At 41.9% G+C, this 21,819-nt stretch overlaps 1 long non-coding RNA gene across 1 annotated transcript in view; it reads left to right on the top strand.

The window, feature by feature from the left end:
- Positions 1-20,723, top strand: part of LOC138616265 (uncharacterized) — a 244,587-nt gene extending 223,864 nt beyond the window's left edge. Inside the window, exon 3 of the long non-coding RNA XR_011310589.1 lies at positions 20,708-20,723. This is a non-coding gene — a long non-coding RNA (uncharacterized lncRNA). The remainder of the gene's footprint in view (positions 1-20,707) is intronic.
- The last annotated feature ends 1,096 nt before the right edge of the window (positions 20,724-21,819 follow it).

Genomic DNA, 21,819 nt, shown 5'->3' with positions numbered 1-21,819 from the left:
TGCAATTTAATGTGACCCCTTTATGTTTTATGGATGCCAGCATAAACCCCTTCACTCCTAAAATACTGCAGACATATGAGAGGGGAAGTGTATTGTAAACTAATTGCACCATATTCGACAGTAGCCACTGGACATGACATTGTAAATTGGTATTGATATTATATTATTACTGGCTGTGTGTGAAGACCAAATACACACACACACACACACACACACACACACACACACACACACACACACACACACACACACACACACACACACACACACACACACACACACACACACACACACACACACACACACATATTATAAGAGCATGTATGAATGTACATTGTCAAAACTAATTCCCGTCCCTCCAGCATCTTCATAGTTGTAAAGCAGAGACAGTGCCTGGGAAAGCTGTGATTTGAAGACGTAAGCCTCAGGCTCCTCAATCCAGTCTGCCTCTGAACTCCCTCCATACTCCCTGATACTGAGACACATTATAAAGTTCCTCCCTGTAGCTCTCCTCTTATCTTTGCCTGCTATAAAAGTATCTCAGAGAAATAGGACAGGGTTAAGGTTCGGAGTAATCTGTTTCTTTTCATTCTTCCATGAAACATATGCCCATTTTGTAACAAGGGAAAAACTAATTATAGACTTGTACAGGAAAGATAATACAGTTGTAGTGATTGCTTTGTACCCAGCGCTGGGGTTATGTGTCGGCCGTGTATGTGTACAATAATGACGGCTTTATCTAGCCCCAATACTCCTATACAAACCTACAAAGCCCTGTAATTATGTTAGATGCCCACAGAATGGCAGACACACACTGGGGCACTGGCCATTGTGAGGGAAAGAAGTACGAAGTGTCTATTAAAACTATTTTGCTCTATGATTGTGTTTGGGCAGGTTACTGCGTAGGCAGTTGCATGCTTGACTGGTGGTAGGCATGTAGTCCTAACAAAGTCAGCACACATAAATACATGGAAAGGTTTGTTTGCCAAGGCTCCTCGGTGCAGCAGTTTCCAGTCAGCAGTCCAGACTGTTTACACATAGGTGAATGACTTAGAAGCCTATCATTACGTGCAAAGATTGAGTTTATATGTTGAACAATGAAAATACGGCAACAGTGATTATAGCATATGATCATAACACTGGGGCCAAAACAAGCTTGTTCGACAACTCCTTCTGCTGCAGCATCCCAGCCCCAGTAGTACCATCTATCCGTCATCTATGAGAGGGCTATGTGGGGGTGTGGTGGGTGTGTGTGTGTGTGTGTTGATGGTGGTGTGTGTGTGTGTGTGTGTGTGTGTGTGTGTGTGTGTGTGTGTGTGTGTGTGTGTGTGTGTGTGTGTGTGTGTGTGTGTGTGTGTGTGTGTGTGTGTGTGTGTGTGTGTGTGTGTGTGTGTGTGTGTGTGAGGGGAGGGGGGGTGGCTGGAGTCTTTCCCAGCTGACTTTTGGCGAAGGCGGGGTCCACTCTGACCCTGGACAGTTCGCCAGTCTATCACAGGGCCAACACAGAAAGGCACACAACCAATCACTCTCACATTTACAGCAATGGCCAATTTAGAATCACCAATCAACTAACTTGCACATTTTTAGACTATGGGAGGAAGCCAGAGCACTTACCATTTAGGTAATAACAGTTTTGCAGTACACTGTTTCGTTTGTTATGACTTGAGTGAAACATGTGATTTTAGTTTTCAAAGGGAGGGCCACATGTTTGTGTGTATGTGTTATGTGTGTGACTGTGGACTGTTTCTATATAAGCAAGTACAGCTGTTTGCATGTGCACAAATACTACACTGATTGTACTTCTGATGAATAGTTGTTGTTCTGCTCTGGATTTGCTGAACAAAACTTCTTACTCTCGTCCTGGGGGTCAAGGAGAGATAAGGAGGTCCATCTCACTCTCAACCATTTCTCTTTTTCTGTGTCGCTCTCTACTTCCCACATGTAACGAGTCAGGCAGTGCAATGTCATCCAGCCGTGAAGCCATTTGCCGGTGAAGAGTCGGAGTGGGCCAGCTGAAGGTCAGTCTGAGGCACAGACAGACACCTATGCATACAGTCTATATCGAGAATTGTGCCTCCATTAGCAGGGCCTCTGTTTACCATTGGGAATGCACCAGGGATTTGGTGGCATATGCTGTTGCCCCTGGCAGCTTCGTGACAGAGCACTTACCATAGAGACAGCAGGCCAAGGCCTGGTTAGGGGCCACCCAGAGGCGGTGTCCTGAGGCAGCGCTACTGGGCTGGGACGGACAGTGGGGTGATGGTTGACTCTCCCGCTTACCTACTGTTCCTATACCAATCTAAAAGCCTTTCAGATTTTTGTGTCTGTGCAATGGGCTTCAGACAGTATCAGGGGAACTCCATAAAGGACCTGTGTCTTGCTATTTTCAAACCACAAAACCCTGAACTGTTGGTGGTTTATGTGTGTTGCTTTTAGGAATCCTTGGTAGTGTTACAATAGTGGCTGAAGAAGGAGAAGAATCAACTTGTAATTTACCTGTCCAAATGTTTAAAGTTGTTTAAAATGTGTTTTTGCTACAGTTGGCTCGAGCAGTAGATGATATAATGTTTTTGAATGCAAAATTAGTATAATTTTGTTTTATCTACCTCCGGTGTCTTTCAATTATCTTCCAAATTCCCTCTCGGCCTGTTGCAGTCTTTTTCTCGTAGCATTTGGTGGAGAATGTTTTATAATTCTGTGGAAACTCTGTATCCCAATGTGCATATGCATATTTAATGAATCAGTTAAGCAATGTCATAGTTGTGTATTATTAATAACTTTGGGGAAACATGTGCAAACGGCAATAATATATATATATTTAATATCTTCTTATACCCACCATATAATACAAAAGCAACATAAAATACCCAAAACATAAAATAATAAAACAAATAATAAATCCATTTATATTAGAGGTATCTGTACATGATTTGGTTAAGAGGTATTCTATGAGTACTGATATACAGCATAACTAGACTGGGGCATTTTTCTATTCAGTGCTGCAGGTGTATTAATCATTGCACTGTATCAGCACAGCCCCAATTACCTTCAGCATCTGGCCTGCAGACATCTGAGTTACAGCAGTACAGTGCGCTAGTTTTTCGCTGTTTCTCAACTATGTTCATTCCAAAGACAATGAACAAAATGGCTTGTTGGCTGCCTTGGAGTTAAAGTTGGATCTTCCTTTGTTCTTGTTAGTGACTTTGAGTGGGCAATATTGCACAGCGTGGAAGATGGATAATAAGCGTGTCTGCTTTTTAGCTGGGCAGTTTCAAGACAACTTGGTGTGAAGCTGTCTTCATTAAGACCCCGTTAGACCTTGTTTCACCTGACTGACTGACAGACTGAATATGAGAGGCTCCATTAGACTGCTGCACGGCTCTCTGTGGACTGCCTATTTACTGAAGGGCCCGCTCTCTCTTTCTCTACTTCTCGGGCTCTCTCTTTCTCTTGCGCCCTCTTGTTCTGTCTGACCAGGCTAACCCCAGGAGCCCCCTTAACCCACGGTGGTTGAGAGCCCAGTCAATCAGACACAATGATGTTAAACTCCTCTCCAATGAATATCTTTCACCAGTCATCAGAGAGATTGTCTGTGTCTGGCAGCTGATTAGGAGTTCATCTCAAGCAGGTTCATCTCAATTTACAGTCTGTCTGAAGAGAGAGGCTTGCTATTTTATAGCTCTGTCCTCACCATTATTACTTTACCTCAGAGCCGAGATACCAGTGATAAGAAGATAGCACAGATTTCTTCGAAACCCTTCACAAAAAGAACCCTGTGTTAACAACACAGGGCGGCACGGTGGTGCAGTGTTGAGCAGTGTTGTCGCCTCACAGCAAAAAGGTTCCGGGTTCGAATCCGGTCCTGGGCCTTTCTGTGCGGAGTTTGCATGTTCTCCCTGTGCTTGCGTGGGTTCTCTCCGGGTTCTCCGGCTTCCTCCCATCATCCAAAAACATGCACCTCAGGTCAGGTTACCTGGCGCCGCGTTAGTGGCAGCCAGTTGCAGCAGCTCCCCCCTGGGAGCCCCCTGCTGTAGCGAAGACATTTCCCCTCGGGGATTAATAAAGTGAAATTAAAATAAATAAATAAACAATATGAATGGGATCATGTAGCCTAATTGTCCTGGCAAATGTTACCTGATTGAGATTTGATTAAGAGGGCCACATATTGCCCAAAGAGTAAGAATATGTTCTCATCGTCAACATTTAATCGGGGGAAAAACACTTCTAAAGGCCACAGATATCATATTATCTTCACTAAATTTAAGTCCTAGAATAAAATACTGCATTTAACAATGCTCCTTATATTTCTTTGATTAAGCTCTTGCACAATTTGTCGTGAATTTCTGCTCACAGAGATACAGTCACAAAGTGAGGTCCTTGTCAAGGTTGTGCCAGGACAGGTAGACAGACTTTGAATTACTGTTTTTGGAATCCCTTCTGTGACACACTTTCAAGGAGAGACGAAAATGGCGTACATGGCATCGATCTCCATAATGCTTTGCTTCCTGTTGCCAGAGGGAGGTGAGTGGGGAAGGCAGGCTGGAGGGTAATCTCAGGAGAATCTTGTTGTAAAAAGGTTAGCCGGCAAAGGATTCGATCATGCTCGGCCATTTAGTTCTGCATTGAAGGAAGCCACTGAGTGCTCATCAAACCAGGCGAGTCAATAAGCCCCAAATCAGTCACTCTCATTGGTTGCCAGAGTGATGCGCCATTGGGGAGACCCAAACCATGTTCTCCTCCTCCCCTGTCACCTGTCAAGTGATAGAGGCAGCAGAGAATCTGCCACTGCTTTTAACACTCAACAGTCCAGGCAGCAGCACTCACATCGACAGGCTTCAAAACTCGTCCGCTCAAAAGTGTATTATCACTCACTCTGATGTGATTGTGGGACTCTCCTGAGCAGTTTATTGTGGTGTGTCTTCCAGATAGCTGCTACACCTGCTTCTCCTGTAGTCCAACAACTTTGCTATGCCAGCAGGACTTGGGTATCTTGTGATTGACAGCTGCTAAAACATTCCACAGAAAACAAACCATACTTCATGCAGTTTCATGAATAAACCTGAGGGCTAGTGTTGTGCACGGGCAGGCAGGGAGTGCATCTGGAAGTTGTTGTCCAGAAACAGCTTAATTTGTGTTGTCTACTGAGAGTTTGGAGGAGCTTTATTTGAGGGGCAAATGTAAAGTCATACAATTAGCTTCCTATGCACAATTCAATTACATGTTTTAGGTGTACAGTGATTTAATTATATGTCAAATTTGATTGTGTTGTGTTTGTTGTGGAACCAGGAAAGAAATTAATTCAATTAGATCACAAAATCTGTATGGGGGGAGGGGGGGTGTACTTCAGACAGTACTTTTGAAGCTTGAAGTCTGTAAAGTAGAAATTGAAAGCTGTATCCGAGCTCTCTTCCTCTCTGGGATGACTTTTTAACATTTCCTCCTCAGATCAGAGAACATGGAATATATGCTGAAGAAAAGAAATATGGCCCCACTGTTTTTCTTCTCCTCAGTTCCTCCGTTTTATTTCTTTCTCTGCATCTCTCCCTCTGCTCTCATCTCTAATTTCCCCTTCCACTTTATTGCTCCTTTTCCCCGCTTGCACTGTACACAGTACACAGATAAAAGGTGAATTGTAGAAAACACTCTCTCCCCATCTTGGACTGCATTCTTCTCTATTCTCATTTTGGCGCTTAGAGTGTGGAAGAGGTGGGGAAGAGAAGAGCAAACAGCTGGCTGTGATAGCGAAAGCAGACGGTCAGACTCTGGCACCAGTACAGGCTTTATACTATGTTGTGTAGTTTGGATGCTTTGGGACCGAGCTTGCAAGATACCGTTGGATACTCTTAACAGGCTTATATAAGGCTCAGTTTTATGTGGAAATAAAAGCAGTGACTGTAAAATCCCATTTTAAGACATCATAACATAAAGAGTGAATTATAGGGCCGATGAACGGTCAGACAAGCAACAACTGGTCTATCCTTTTTTTTCCTCTCTTTTTCCTCTAGTTTATCTCCAGTATCTATTACATGTACTGTCAGCTTACTGAGCCTTGTTTTTGTTTCTTTAATTTAACTACATAGACATAATATAACAGTGCAAACATTGAGAGAAAATGTATTCTTTGATACCGTCATGAAACCAGAAATCTGTGAAGCCTTTTGTTGCTTTGCTATTTTCGGTAAACATATTGAAAGACTAATACATCTGTATTGTAGACACACTGGGTTACTTTAGACTCAGACTTTTTCTTAGTAAAAACTCTGATGATGACATTTCCTTTACTTTAACACAGATTTTACACAAGTACAGTAACACTGTGCTCTTTATTTTGAGCCTGGATCAGCAGATGCTTCCTGCTTTCACCTGGGAATGAATGTGGAGTCAACATATTTTCCCCCGCTGTGGCCTCACTGGAAATCTGTCGGTTGCTACAGTACAATTGACTGCAGAGATTTGACATAATCAAAGTCAGAAAAAGAAATAAAAAGAAAACCTAGTAAGCAATTTTAATATTCTCACATACTTTTGTGACCATAATGTGGTCTGAGCACGGCACTGCCTGGCTGGATGCTGCTATACGCATGGTTGTGGCTTGGCTTCATTCTCAAAGACTCTGTCTGGTATATCTTTCTATGGGGGGAACCATGCAGGGGTTATGGCTTAAAGCCATCCGATCAGTAATATATTAATGTTGATGTTACAGCTTAAATCTGGTGTGACGTAGAACCATGAAATACCTTTCCTGCTCTGCTTTGCTTTTCATGTCTTTACTATAACAGTTTGATGCGTAGAAAGTCATTGCAGTCTCTTAAACCTCAGTTTATTTGAACAGCTGTTTGTTGGGCAACAGTTTTCCAGATGTTTTCCCATTGAAATTTGCCTTTGTAATACTACTGGACAAGATTTGTTCACTATGTCCTTCTTACAAAAGGTCAGAATCCAGTGCTTTAAGTCCAAATATATAAAAAGAAAATATCCACTACATGTGAATGTACTTTTTCACTTTTTTTATGGGTTTTTTATGTTTTTTTTTTTTTAAAAGCTTCCATGTTTCTTCTTGTAATTGATCAAATTTAATTTACTGATCTTCTTGCAAGTACAATTGTTTTTACTCGCAGTTGTTCATTGTGATGTGCTCAACATGCTGAATGCACTTGCAGTTAAGGGGCAAAAACTGGAGTGACCTATTTTCAACACTTGTTTACTTGACAACTGTTCTCCCAAAATGTGGTGGATGTGTAAGAAGACCAGTTTAGCTATGTGTAGGGGTGGGTTTATTTAAAGAGTGTGATGTGAACATCAGAGGCACAAACTGTGTTGCTATGTAATTCTGGTTTGTGACAGTCCCAGTGTACGGTGTCACAGAGCCCCAGGAGCATGTGTAGACAGGATAAGACCTCTTAGACAGACCCCATCTTGTGGTGAAAGACTCAATTACATTTATCTTCATATTCTCAAGTCTCCCATCTCTCATAAACCACAGCCTGCATTAGCTCACTGTTTTTCATCTCGTGATCAGAGTATAAATAGTAATGAAGTCACTGTCACTCCTACTTTTTTTTGTCCTCCTCCCTCAGACACGTAATTGTACAACCACCCTGCTAACCGAATAATGTTTTACAGTTACTTTGCAAACTATCTAAACAAAAAACAAATTTACTGATAGTAATATAGTGTTAAAGATGAGTAATCCGTCTAATTTAAATATGTATTCACTTAATCTTATGCTGGAAACACGAATCAATGAAATCCCAACATTCCTAATTTTTTACTTTAAGAATCACCCGAGATAAATTTTTTGCACCACAGATTAAATTTAAAAAGATGCATGTGTGTCCACATTGTCCTCTGAATCTGAAGTACCTTCAAATGGTCATTTTGTCCTAATTCCAAGTTTCAGCTCTGCCATTCAGCGGAATACCTGACATCACTTTAGGAAAATTGGTGAGTTTGTGGCTCATTATTACAATATGTTCTGTATTTACTGTCACCATCGTTGTCTTACAAATATAAAAAATATGCTTGAGCCACAACATAATTATTTATTCAAATTTTCATTATAAGTAGTTTTGTGGTTGAAAGAAATAACTTTTTTTTTTCCACCTCTGATGGCTGCCTAAAGGTTGAGCTGATTGTAAATATAAAAAAAACTTTTGTTCTTCATATTAAGGATTTTTAATGACTCTTGGGACCTTCAACTAGCTGTATGTGGTCGCCATGATTTCTGATAACCAACACCTCCATGGTATCCAATGAACTCATGGCTAGCTTGGCTAGACAGTTGTTCTAGGTATTCATGGTCCACAGAGGATGAATCCAAACATGTTCTCCCCTAGCTTCTCCTGTACTGATCATTATCATTTGTTTAGTTTCGTAATCCTTTTCTATAAGTTTGTTCTCCACTAATTGGTTGAATCGGTGCATTTTTCTTGGAATTAGGGTCATCTGTTTGGATATGCAAGGATAATTTAATAATTTGCTCCACTAGATCAGATAGGAAGACTCCGTTTCTAGTGTCATAGCTTGTGATGTGTGTTAGAGGTTAAAAGCCATGATCAGGCACATGCAGCAGGAGATCAAGGAAGCTTCCTGGTGGCCTTTTTGTACCTGTGCCTCCTTCGGGATCTCACTCCACATCAGTATTCAGGTCCACTACCACAGACCCTTCTCATTCCATCCACCCCTGGATTTATTTTCATACTATGGGGCTATGATAGCCACTTAATAATTCATATTTAGAGTGTATACCCATGCACTGAGAAATTCTGATTCATCCTCCTGAGTAGCTGCCCACCCTCTTGCATCATTTAAGCCTCCAAGTTCGAGTTGTGGCTTATTCGCTCAGTCTGTGCAATGCTCTTTGGAGTAGAGCTGTCAAATTTTTTTGCGTAAGAGAGAAGTTTGTGTGGGTGGACATGAGTGTCTGTTTTCTTTTAGTCAGCATGCTTCTTTAAAGAGCAACAAGAGTCCAAGCAAACCCAGCCTAAGATCAACGTATAGAGTAAGAGTTCCAAGATACTCGCAGTAGACCAGCAGAGTGGCACTGGCTGTTCACTTTGTTACATGTGGTGGCGAGATCAAAATCTCATGGTGGTTTCAGTTATTATGTTATTCAGTAATGTTTGAACAAGGAAGTTTCATGTCATTTATTAAAAAAAAAAAAAAAAACAGAAATAATATGCGCTCTTTACTTTGTCCTGTCTTAGTTTCTCAATGTTTTTTTTGCATGTGTGATTTGTTAAACCTAAACTAACATGTTTCGTGCATGTCTTGGTGAACAAATCGACCTGCTAGCCCACTTATGAATTGTCAACAACGAGGCTATTAAAGTACTGTAATAATCAGTGTTGGCTTGCAGAATGGTGGCACTGTATATCCTGCAGGTTTATTGTGATTCTCAACTCTGAGACATAGCCAGAGATGGAGAGCTGTTTTGGGCTTTTGCGCTTTACACCATGTTCTTTTTTTAAGTCTCACTTGTCAGAAAGAAAAAGACAAATATAGTTTAAGACAAACCAAAATAAATGGGTGGGTTCAGAAATGTACTGAACAACAAGCCGCAGAGGAAGATGCGGCCTCCACCGGCCACATACAAACAGCCTGCCTTTGCCACGGAAATAGATACTTACATGCGGAAAGAAAATAGTCATGACAGTGTCACAATAAGTAGAGCTGGGAATGATGTTCAGAGTGGTTGAATCCTCTCAAAGAACCCACTCAATGTTGTGTGTAGTCTTAACTGGTGCTGTCTTTGCAGTTTTTATTTTGTACATGTTGATTTTTATCTTTCAGCTTTATAGATAGAGTGATGGACTTTTGAATTGACCATAGGTTGCAGTGAGCCAAAGTTTTGTCCCACTGAGGAGGATGTCATGGAAAACGTTCAGCTCTGTAGGATGTACAGATTATTTTTTGAAGTTTGGAGTGTGAAATGGCAAAACAATGAAATTTGTTATAATAAGCCACGCCCACTTCATTCAATCATTGCCACATTTTAGGCATCAACTCAGACATGACTCTTGATGGCGTGACCCGAATTCCGTACAAATCCGTGTGACGGAAAACGAGATATAAACTTTTTGTGTTTGTAGCGCCCCCTAGGGTCAAAACATCTCGGGACTGCTCAACGGAGCTTGGATCAGGCATCCGAACAAGCGCACCAAGTTTGGTTACATTAGGTTCTGGTAATTCTGATTCATGACCATTTATATAAAATTGAAGTTAAAGCCAAAAGTTTAAAAACGTATAATTAATCGACATGTTGACATATCAAAATTATTTTAATAAATTTAGATCATTAAGTACCAAAGATTATCCTGCCAAAATTTTGGGATGATTGGCCCTACCGTCAAGGATAAGTTCGCAAAAGTAGGTTTTAGAGAAAATTGAAAAAAAGTCACAAAAGTTGACATTTTTAAAGCAGATGTATATTGGAGCATAGATGCAGATACATTCATAGATTCAAATAAAGGAAGAATTGTGATTGTAGCCCAAGCAGTTTTTGAGATAATTGAATAAACGTATAGTTGATTGTTACAGCGCCACCATTTGGACAATTATTGTCATGTCTTGTGCCTGAGTAGTGGGAGCAATTTGCAACCTACATGCCAAATTTGGTGAGTTTTCACCCAATGGATTTTGCTGCCCGATTACTTTTAGCGAAGAATAATCGGAACAAAGACAAGAGGGTTCCTTGCAGCTATGCTGGTTGGACCCCTAATAATGAATAGCCTACGTGTAATAAATTACAAGAAACAAATCAAACATAACAAAAACAGTGGCATGTCATCTTTAAGTATTTGAAAAAAACAATACAGTGCTTTAGAACTCACTCAACTTGCCATGACACAACATTACAACTGTGGCATTAAGCCATAACATTACCCACAGATAAACACATTTATTAGAACAAGAAGACCACTTACATGGTTGTAGTATTAACTTGAGATCCAGCATTGGCATTTAACCTTTACCTAAAATGTAATGTAAAGTTCATCACTAAAATTCTCAACTTGAATCAATGTCTGTCTTTGAGCTGGTTAGATAAGTTTGAAGTGTTTCCTCCTATCGTCCAAAATGCTGCGTGACACCATTTGCATTCTGGCTTTTGTTTAGTTCATCTGACGCAAAATGTCTCCGTCCTCGACTTTTTCTTTTTTTTCTTTTTTTTTGTCTTTCACACAAGTTGCAACCTGTTGCTGCAACTGCACTTGCTGACACTATTGCTGTACCACAGGAAACAAATACCTTCACTTTTTTTAGAATTATGGTACCAACTTTGTAACCATATCTATCTATACGTTTCTGTATTATTGTCATTCTGAGAAATGACGTATGAAAATTATCCTCAAATAACCCTGCAAAAGTAAATACAGTGTATAAATCTGTAAATACGATTTCTCTATATTTACCTTTTTATTTTACATTTTATATGTATTTATATTGCAATAAATACGTTTGGAAACTAAATAGGTACATTCATTCAATGGGAAAACAAGTTTAATTCATAAATAAATAGTTATAAGCAGCCTGTTACATCCAATGTTACAATGAAGCCTAGAGTATAAATATGTTATGCTTACAGAATTCTTTTCATCATACTCATTTCTCCGCACAGAACAAATGCTCACTTGCTCACCAGAAGATAATACATTACTTATGAATTAAATTAGGAAATTAATAATCCCACAAAAATGTTCAGACCCAGATAGTATTAGCACGTGTCCTGTAGGTGTTCACAACCACTGTTGGAAACAAGTCTCACATTTTGCTGTTACACTAAACAGTCGCATAACTGTGGATGGAGGAAGCTTGCAGAGAGTCTGCGAAAGAGGGGGAGCAGGAAAAGGAGAGGTTGGGAGGTCTCCCAGGAGAGCGCTGCCCGGAGGAGGCACGATTAGGAGGTGAAGCAGTCAAACGCTCACACCAAATGTGCTGGCACGTCATGATAACCCCAGGCTGTTCTAGGGTAAGGGACTGACAGGCAGACTCTCCTTATGGCTGACTTCAGCTGGATTATTTATCATCTCCTATAGCCGGGCTTGTGAGGGGCCCTCTACCCTCCTCCTGCTCATTTGGAGCCTGCACTTGCACAAGCCTGCATGCTGACACACAGCCATGTGGCAAAACTCTCAGTTGTAACCACCGGAAAACATGCAGATCTTTGCTGCATGTTTGTTGAGTGACTGAACCTTTGTTTCAATATTCAAAGGTCAGAAAAGAGACAACTGACATGTATTTGTTTAAATAAATGCAAGCCATGAAGCCACAAACTACATTTTAGAATTGACATGATTATTTTCCTTCACAGTGCTTCTGCTGAATCATTTGAGTGACAAGCTAACAGAGTTTAGAGTTGTTGTTGTTGTTGTCGAGGTTTACAGCAATTTGTATGTTGTGACTGTACATCTAAACAGGCATGAAAAACTACTTGTGTAGTAATTGACACACACACACACGCACACGCACACACACACACACACACACACACACACACACACACACACACACACACACACACACACAATACATTTTTGTTAATTAAACAGACCAACATGTTTGTCCTACCAACCTACTATCTGATGAACTGGAGTATGTGCATCACACCATCACAATAAGTTGTGTATTCAGGACCTCCTCACTTTGCTCATTTATCTCATTTTAAAATAAGCACATGGATGCTCGCACGCACACTCAGCCATTCTCAATGTGCTGTGACTCGACTCCTGGGAACTGGAAGAAGCACCTGGTAGCCCGCGGTGGTTATCTTTCATTTCATTCAGCAGCTTGTGTCTGCTGACAAGATGGCCGTCACTGAAAACACCTTGGGTGTTACTGCTGCTGAATGGCTGCTTTGTTTCTGCATTTTTCTGTTGTTTGAACACTGTTATGCTTTCCTTGGCTCATAATTACTGACGCAATGTTGTCGTTTTTGCAGGCTCACAAACGCCTGCCAGGCCTGTAACATCTGTGTGTGTGTGTGTGTGTGTGTGTGTGTGTGTGTGTGTGTGTGTGTGTGTGTGTGTGTGTGTGTGTGTGTGTGTGTGTGTGTGTGTGTGTGTGTGTGTGTGTGTGTGTGTGTGTGTGTGTGTGTGTGTGTGTGTGTGTGTGTGTGTGTGTGTGTGTGTGTGTGTGTAAACCTTGACTGTAATAGCACCTGACACCTACTTTAGTACCTCTCAAGCACAAAGAGGCTATAATCTGCCCAAGTTTTTGACACGGGAGAGGAAGAACAATCGTGTTGGCAGAAATGGATCGGAGAAGGGTTTTGTTTTCCCAGAGATAATTTGAAGCAGGTCAGAAATGAGAGCATCATAATATGATTGCCAGGTGAATTGAACAAGGCCCATGGGCCAGGGGCCCTCTTTGTTTTTCCAGCAGCGGTGGCTAGAAGCATTTGATGGATCCTAATTGAACACATATTTATTGTGCTAGGTTCAGCTGGAGTGTGACGGGTATGATGATGCCTCAATTAGAACCATTAACAGGATGATTGTGCTTGCCTTCCTGGAAAGTTTTTTAGTGAATGAGAAGCTTTTTTTCCCCCTTCGCCACTGTGATCTCGCTTTCAAAGCACAAGTGCCCAGCGGCCATCTGGGAAAATCGCCTCATGCTTTGACGAAAAGGATGATGGAGGTTTGATTCGTCAGTTGTCGTGGAGACACAATGCAATAACAATCCTTTTAGCCATTGAAAGAAAAATGCCAAGATGTGTGAAACAGGCAGCGGGGTGAGGAAACTGCCCTTTGAGATGTCTGTTCAAGAGCCAGCGACTGAACACAAAGTTATCTTCATTCCTGTCTTCAGGGCAAAATGTGAGCAGTCACGGGAGGCATGCTAGAGTGTCGGAGCCAGTGGAGAACTTATAGCTTGTTTAAGGCTTAGGAGAGTGTTGTGACCGTAGAGGCCTGTGTAGCAGCTGATAGGTTTGAGTGTGTCTAACCCTGTGATCTGTGTGCTAACATTGGCCTACTGGGGTAAGATCAGTTCCTCAACTCTCTGCCTTTGTCCCCTGTGAAGGGAGGCTTACCCAAGGACCCCCTGTTTACTTTGGCCTACACAATAGCGAAGTCTAAACTCCTTTTGTGGGGTGGATTTAGGCTAGATTTACTTCAATTTGATCTAGGAGGACCCCTTTTCATCAGCCTGGAGGTCTAATGCCCTTAACTGGCTTAACCTGGCTCCCCCATGAGCCCAAGGCCCTCATGCCCACAATCTCTAGCCTCTTTGCCACTCCTACTTACCCCACCAGCACTCTCACACCCCTCCCAATCCGCCTCGCCCTCAAGTCCCCTGAGAATCCTCAGCATCACTGGTTTGACTGTGGCAAAGCAAGCTAGGGCATGGTTGGTGACACCTGAAACTCAGGTTTAACATGCCACAAGCATGCTGGGAATCAGCATAAAACATCAGCATGAAACACATCCTGTGTCTAAACATTGTGTGGAGAACTGGCACTCTGAGAAAGAACAAGTAGACTTGTCCTTTTCGCACTTGCTTCAAATGTAGAAATTCAACAAGGCAGCCTCACAGGACAGAGATACTCTTTTCTTTGGTATTCCTGAAACTGAAGATTAATATCCACTGTAGTGTATTTTCTCATGAATAAAGATGAGGTGTTTTAAGCCCAGTACTCAGAGGTCTCCTAGACAGGAGATTGCTCTCTCCGTAAGAGGAGGCTACTCTTTCAGAAAACATGTTTTCAAGATACAGTTAGAAAGTGATAAAAGTATGTACTTCAGCACGCCTTTTATCACAGCTGTCAAGCTTCATCATTCACTCTGTACGGGGCTAAAGCTCATCTGTGGTGTTTGCCCCTCCAGCACTGGTTTTTTTTTTCTTCCCCACAACCTTATCATTTCAGTTTGTAGTCATTCATATAGACTGTCCTTTGGAACATGTAGAACTTCCTGTTGGCTCGAACTAGGCTTCCTGGTTGACAAATCAAACACTGAACATGAGGAAGAGTACAACACCATGATATTGTCATTTCCCAGATACGCTGCCAGGCTTTAGTCCTCATCGTTTGACACAGGCAGGGGTAGGCTAAACACAAAATGGTCTCCCGTTGTTGCTATGTGCAATTTAAACCCTGCCTCCCAAATTCTGTATTCATGAGAGGAAAAAATATTCTTTTCAAAAACTTGTTTTGAATTGCAAATTTTCCCAAATCAGCACCTAGCAGAGCACAGTGGTGGAGAGTAAATGCAGGGACAGTATGGCGCTTATCTCTACCCCTGTAAGCTTCCCCACACTGACATGCCTGCTGCCAGGCTGTACTCTGACATATGTGCCCAAATTGTCATGGCATAATTATGTAACCTAGACCATCCAGATTATTCAAATGCAGTCTGAAAGTGTCATCCTCGGTGCCGGTGAGGCTCTTGAGACCTGTCACCTATTGAATTCGAAATGGTTAAATTTTGAGGATGGGTCTCTCGCTCTTGTTCCACTCACTCTCTTCTCTCTCTCCTCTCGAGGTTGGCCTAATCCAGAGGCACAGCGTCACTGCAGCATCAGTGTTACCTTTGATGGGCCCGGATTAAAGCAAATCTCCATTCCTTTGGTGGATTTCAAACGCTGCCTGAACAATGATGCCAGCCAGGGGCGAGTTAATGAGGCTTGCAGTGGACTGGCAACGAGTGACTTTAAAATCAACCTGATTAGAGGCAGCGATATTATCTCTGCACCTCCCTCCTCCTTTCGCTCTCTGAGTCTGTGCGTGTCTGTCTCTCCCTTCCATCTCTCCACTTCACTTTTTGCCACATTCCTCCTTTCAATTTTCCAAGTCTCCTCATTTTTCGCTCTCTTTTTCATCTGTCTCTCCCCTCTCTCCCTCGCTCGTCTTTACTCCTGCTCCCTAGTGAGTGAGGCCTGACTTAATTAGTGGGCTGGAGTGTGAATGTGCCTTTCACAGGGTGTTAATGAAAAGCTTTGCGCTTTCCCTTTCAGTGTATTAGTGACTGACTGCACCCCCCTCCTCCTCCTCCTCCTCCTCCTTCTCCTCCCAGCACTTCTGACCGGAGGGAGGTGTTATTACAGGGGCTGTTGACTCTGCGGCTTTAGGTTTTGGGTCTCTGTTGTACTGAGCTGATAGCTTAATTAAACATGCAAATCGGATCTATCGAACACGTCTTAACAACCATTCTCCATGTAGCTGTTATGTCGTGTCAGATGGTCCTTCTTTGTGTTTGAGCCTTTTTTTTTTTAAGTCTAATTATACAATACCAGCTCATGTGAACATGCTGTTTCATCTCAAGGTGAATTAAGTTGAACATATACCTGATTGATTTTGGTGAAGCAGTATATGCGCAGTCGTAGGTCACACATCAAAGCTCATGAATCATTTCGGTTTCTGTAATACTCTGTTCACATTTCAACTGTTGTTCTTCCTTATTGTTGACACAGAAGTGGTTGCTTGATCCACAGTGTACTTTATTTATGTGGTCTGTTTATTGCTGTATTTGTCTTTTACAGACACTTTCTCAGACAGTTCTGCATTTAAATGGGAGGAAATACGTTAGAGTAGGATAGACCTGGACTGATATATTGTCCGATTCTATCACAGCTACATCGGTATTGGCACGTGTTGGTCAATATGACAACTTTTTAACTTTTTAGATGCTAAGGGTAAATTAGAAATAGTTCTGTGTGTGTGCGTGTGACTGTGCGTGTGTGTGTGTGTGTGTGTGTGTGTGTGTGTGTGTGTGTGTGTGTGTGTGTGTGTGTGTGTGTGTGTGTGTGTGTGTGTGTGTGTGTGTGTGTGTGTGTGTGTGTGTGTGTGTGTGTGTGTGTGTGTGTGTGTGTGTGTGTGTGTGTGTGTGTGTGTGTGTGTGTGTGTGTGTGTGTGTGTGTGTGTGTGTGTGTGTGTGTGTGTGTGTGTGTGTGTGTGTGTGTGTGTGTGTGTGTGCGTGTGTGTGTGTGTGTGTGTGTGTGTGTGTGTGTGTGTGTGTGTGTGTGTGTGTGTGTGTGTGTGTGTGTGCGTGACTGTGCGTGCGTGTGACTGTGCGTGTGTGTGCGTGTGACTGTGCATGCGTGTGACTGTGCGTGTGTGTGTGACTGTGTGTGTGTGTGCGCGTGTGACTGTGCGTGTGTGTGTGTGTGTGACTGTGCGTGCGACTGTGTGTGTGTGTGTGTGTGTGTGTGTGTGTGTGTGTGTGTGTGTGTGTGTGTGTGCGCGTGTGACTGTGCGTGCATGTGACTGTGTGCGTAAAGATGGCAGTGTGAACAACAAACTGTAAAACATCCTGCCTTCTTTACATATCTTTGTCATAAATGCCAATTTTGAGAATATTCCCTGATATATTGGATTGAATTTTTTTTTACCACAAAATATTAGTATCGGCACCAGCCCTAAAAATCCAGTATTGGTGGGGCTCTACAGAAGAAGTGCTACTGAATGCCGCCAGCATTTCAAGAAACCAGATTAAGATAGCCCAAAGTCCGCAACCACACAGCGCTATGACAGTGAAGTAAGCTGACACATTCATCTGTCACTGGTAATATTCATGTATAAGCACCTTATGCCACTGCTACAGTCACTGCAAGCTTCTGTAATGGCTGCTGTGGTGGCATAATGACAAGTATTTCAACAGGGGTTAAGCAAACTCTCAAGAATGATTGATGCTTTTTCACTTGTGGGATGTCTGCCACCTCTTGTCTACAACCATTGACTCCACCTGCCGAACCACAGTTTCGTCAAAAAAAGGTGCAAACTTATATATAATACAATGGATAGATTAAATCATTAAATGTATTGCTGGACCAATATTAAACTTTGATGTTTTAGCAGTCTTTTTTTAAATTGGGGTTACCAATCGTCTCAGCGATGCATCTTTCTCTTTTCTACATCACTTCCAGATAGGGGAGTACAGTGTTGATTGGCCATTTACTTGTCAAGCGTAACCCATCCAAATAATAGGGCAGAACGTTCATCCAGTTTTATAGCAGTAACCTTTCGGAGAAAGGAAAGAATGCATTTTAATTTAATCAGCAATTCAGATAATTGAAAACATTATGGTAATTATCAAATCCGATAATCTGTCAATCCCTGTTTTATAGTAACACGTCTACAAAGACTATGTAGTTACCATTTAAAATAAAAAGCCGGTTACATTTGTAGGGCTGTAACTACTGTGATATTGTGATCAAGACAGGAAAACAACAAATTGCATGTGCGATTCAATCAATATTTAGGTAATTATTATTTATGTAAATATTATTTGAGATTTCAATCGTATTTTGTAAGCAAAACGGCACTATGTCAGACTTTATATATTCAGAAATAACCCCCATCCTTTTAAACTTCATCCTCTGTATATGTAGTTAATTTAATGGCCTACATACACATTCACTCAATATAGACACAGTAAATAGAAAACATATAAAACAGAAATGAAGAGGCACACTATAATTTTGCGTATTATGTTGATTTTGTGCGTTTATTATACGTATTATATTTTTCTTGTAGTTGGATGTAAATTTTGAGCATTTTTTTGTTTATGTAGCTACACGTGCAGTGTATACCAACATATTAGATTTATAAAGTGTTGCCTCTCTGATTCCAAAACATCAACTCAAAATCAGTTGACTCACCTTTCTGCTGTAGCTGAACTGTGTTCATAATTTAATTATACATTCAGTTTGGGTATAGTAGAGCTTTATTATTATTTATCTCTCTGTTTCTGCTGTCATCTGTCAGTCAGTCAGCGATGTTTGATGAAGCTGTCTTTCCCTTAGACTGTCAAATGGCAGCTCCCATCCAGGGAACAAGCTAATCCTGTGTTGCAGGGATGTATAATAATATCCCAGGGCACTATAGGATGTTCCTCTCGGTATGGTGCCAGCTTCCTGGACCGCTGGCGCTACTCTTTATGGGCCTTGGCCCAGCCCCAGCACCCACATGCCAGCCACAGCCTTTAGGCAAGGGGCAGGTTTTGTAAGGCTTTGCCTTGTCACTTCCCACCATGGAAAATACACAAAGAGCAATTTCTTGGCCATTGCTTGTCATCAAGCTAATTGAGAAAGGAGGGTATGTTTGGAGTCTGGGGATGGCAGACAACTACATGTGGCAGAGGGCGTACTTCTTGATTGGCAGTGGCCATGTGGGAGAAAGAGTACTCGTGTGTTTGTGTGTGTGAGCGCATTTCCATGCGTGTATGCGTCTGGGTCTGTGTGCGGGATAATCCTAGAGAATCTCTCTCTTTGAAGGGGAACAGATGTAGATTTACATATGTGGAGGGTCCCCAGCCTGTGATGAGATTAGCTGGTTGGGATCTTTCTTCACAGTGCCTGGAAGGTGCATATTTAATAAATGCCTGGAGCTAGGCCGGGGTGTGCAGGGCTTGGCCCTCAGAGAGCCACAGGACAAAGGCAAACGAGGCCCATGGCAGGCTGGCCCATATGGGAACAGGGTTGCTTACAGATTGCAGTGGCCTTTCATTGGGTGTGGGACAAGGCTTTAAGGGTTTATATACAGAGACGGGAGCACTTGGTGGGCCACTTCAGTATCCTCTCCACAACGAGAGGTAATAAAGGGATTTAGAGCTCGCCTCATCTGTGTGCTTGTTTGCTTGCTGGGTGCTTGTGTGAGAGAGCGCTTTGCGTGTGTGAGAAGGTAAATGTGTGTGTGTGTGTGTGTGTGTGTGTGTGTGTGTGTGTGTGTGTGTGTGTGTGTGTGTGTGTGTGTGTGTGTGTGTGTGTGTGTGTGTGTGTGTGCGTGTGCGTGTATGTTTGCACGTAAGTCTGTGCGCCTTTGTAAATAACATAATACAATCAATTGTGTGCATGTAAACATGACATGTATAATAAAATATAATGTATAATTAAAAACATAACAAAGCAAGCAACAAAAGAAGACACCATAACATGAACCTCATGAAAGATACCATAAAACCAACAACAGGGACTGTGAGAAGGATGTGAAAGATAATTTACACTTGTCTGCTTATAATTAGTTATTTCAGATGATAAAGCCTCTCAGGTGTTGGGTATCTGTTATACGGTGCATTATTCCTCTCTGGCATCGCATACGGTTGTCACGTCTTGTTTACACAAAGGACAAGTAGAACAAGTGTCCCCGTATTTCCCCAACTTCCCACTGGACTACTACAAGCCATTTGAACAAGAACAGCAAACCACAATGTGTGTAAACCACAACAGACACTCCAGCTTGTGTACATCTGTTATGAATTCCGACCTATTAATGGAGAAGTTGTTGTGCACTGATATCAGTATAATGTTTTGGGAAGTCGCTGTTGTTCAAGAGTTTTCTTACATAGAAACCCAAGTTAATAAGTTTTAATCCTGAAACAAAGTCACAAGTGTAATACTTTTCTTAACAAGTATAGAGACATCTATGAAAACTTTACTTTATCTAGCCTCATTGTTATCTTTCCCTTTTTATCCTCATGTTGCTCTATTGATTTTTTTTTCAATGAGAGCATAACAAAGATAAAACATATCCCAGAAATCCTTAGTCTTGTTCTTAGACTATCCCAATGAGCTGTTCCCTATTCATTGGGGAAGCAGCTTATCGTTTTAAGGGATTGTGGAAGAAAGGAGTTTTGGAGGAATCTATAATTTCCATCTCTCTCTGTGGTGCTCTCTCTAGGATTTTCCCTCCAGTTTGTGGAGGGACTGTGTCCACTCAGTATGGTTTGATCATCTCTGTCTCACAGGGAAAGGGGAAAGTGAGCAAGAGTAAAAGATGAGAGAAAAGAGAGACAGCAAAAAGAAGCCGGACTGTCCCTGTGGTACAGTCTTCCCCGGCGCAGCCTGGAATAATTCAAATATGTGTATGAATACGTAGCATTTTTACCTCTCAAAAGCAGTCACTGAGGGTAAAGTGTAACACCAGATCTGAGCTCTTAGGTCTTTGGCTTGTTTACCCCCAAAATCTAATGTCGAGTGGAGCTAGGAGAGTAGCTTTTTTTTTCTTTCTTGGTTCCCTTTTCACTTCCACATCTGGAGATGCATTAGAAAGAACAAACAACGTGCATATCGGAGGGTTGGGTTGGGGGAGTGATAAATGGAACTGTAGAGGAGGAGGAGGTTGCAAGGATAATATGAGAAGGATTCACAAGACAGTAAAGCAAGGTTTTGAGGGAATTTGGGGTTCAAGAATTACAGAGAGAATAAGGAGGTGGGGGATAATGATAGAGAGAATGAAGGGGAAGGAGGAGAGAGACAGAGAGAGTGCATGGGAGGGCTTGATTGGAAGGGGGTATGGTGGTTGGGGGGTGGCCTACCCAGCATTCTCAGTGGATGTGGCAGCCCTCTGTGGACCTCCTTACACAGACACCACAGCTAATGAATCAGACCTGGTTTCTATCAGTCAGAAGAACTCTATCTCAACGTCTCTGTGCTCGCCAGAACAAAGCACACCTCCATTAATATTTTAGCGTTCTTTTTATCTCAATGCTAACACCGCTCAACACAATTTTTGTTAGGGAGACGGTGAAAGAGAAATATTGGGATAGATGGAGAGGGGGAAAGCGAAAGAAGGAGAGACAGACAAAAAGACAGTGAGAAAGACCTTGTATTCTTTGGATTTCAACTTGTCTGGTGTAATAGTCCCATTGGTAGAAGAGTTGCTTTGTCTGTGCCGCCCAGCAGGACATCAAAGAAAAAACCTGATATCCAAACTACTGTACACACACTAGAAACATTTGGACGACTCTAACACCGGCAAACCTGTCAGTATGATTGCATTCTTGCCCGATACAGTACTTGTCTGATACCTAAACTACAGTTCTTGTCAGTGCTGATATTTACATGGTTTTCCATGCAGTAGTAATGCAATAGTCATTGTTAGCAATG

Source organism: Brachyistius frenatus, unplaced genomic scaffold (assembly GCF_029030835.1).
Source record: "Brachyistius frenatus isolate BFR_SWC_R1_liver_20210118 unplaced genomic scaffold, ASM2903083v1 Contig_9, whole genome shotgun sequence".
Taxonomy (NCBI): Eukaryota; Metazoa; Chordata; class Actinopteri; family Embiotocidae; genus Brachyistius; species Brachyistius frenatus.
The sequence above is the reverse complement of the archived record's forward strand: the minus strand, read 5'-3'. Positions and strand labels throughout refer to the sequence as shown.